Here is a 977-nt window from a genome sequence, read left to right as displayed (position 1 = left end):
ATTTCGGGCTAAATACGATTCCTGTCAACATGTATGTATACAAAAATGTGCGTTTAGCTCATATTTCTAGCCATGTAGGTGCTTATAACATCCTCAGTCATATTCAATGACGGTTATAGATCTCCATGTTAGTACATATTTGCTTACTGCTGCTTAAATATATTATATATATATATATTATTGAACATTGGGAGGGTCATTATGCCGGTAATAATAAACAGAGGCACTGGTTCGGTCCTTTATTCCCATTGTCAGTTAAAGGGTTAATTACACCACTAACAAATTTATCGATCAGCCGTTTTCTTTTACTAGTTTTTCTAATTTGTATGTTAAACATTTTGATCAAACAGTTAATCGATAGTTCAAATCTTCGGTATTGTTCATCTTGACATTTTTTTCTTTTTGTCAATGAATTATTTCATCGTATTTTTGCAATCTTCTCGGGGATAGGTCTCTCTTCTTGCATTTCTTTTGATCTTATGTTCGAGCGTTGGGGTTTGTCCGAGATCTTTGATTCCTATGTGAGTTTTTGTATATCTGTATGTGTGTGCATCCGTATGTGTGTATGTGTGTTTTTTAAATACTGACTTCTGTCATTTTTCATATTCATAGGACAGCGGTTTTGGTTTCTCCCTGTCTTCTTCGCAACTAACACGTTCATCCATACAACGCGTCTATCAAAGACAGTTAAACCATCTTCTTTGTTTGATAAATGTTGAATAAATTGATATCTATCTGTGCTACTGTCGTGGTCGCATCTTACATTTGTGTTGTTACTGTCGTGTAATGTCCTAACCTCCATCTAATCTTATTGAATGTTTCTGTCAATCTCGGACAGACAATTGATCTTTCTGACCTTGTTATACGCAGCATACGTTGGTGGTAATCCTAAGGTACACGTTTCGTTTTTATCCAGTTGTATCGCACCATACACTCCGAGTGTGTGATTGTTCACATTTGTGATGGTGTTGTAGTTC

This window comes from Octopus sinensis, linkage group LG8 (assembly GCF_006345805.1).
Source record: "Octopus sinensis linkage group LG8, ASM634580v1, whole genome shotgun sequence".
Taxonomy (NCBI): Eukaryota; Metazoa; Mollusca; class Cephalopoda; order Octopoda; family Octopodidae; genus Octopus; species Octopus sinensis.
Note: the sequence above shows the minus strand (reverse complement) of the source record.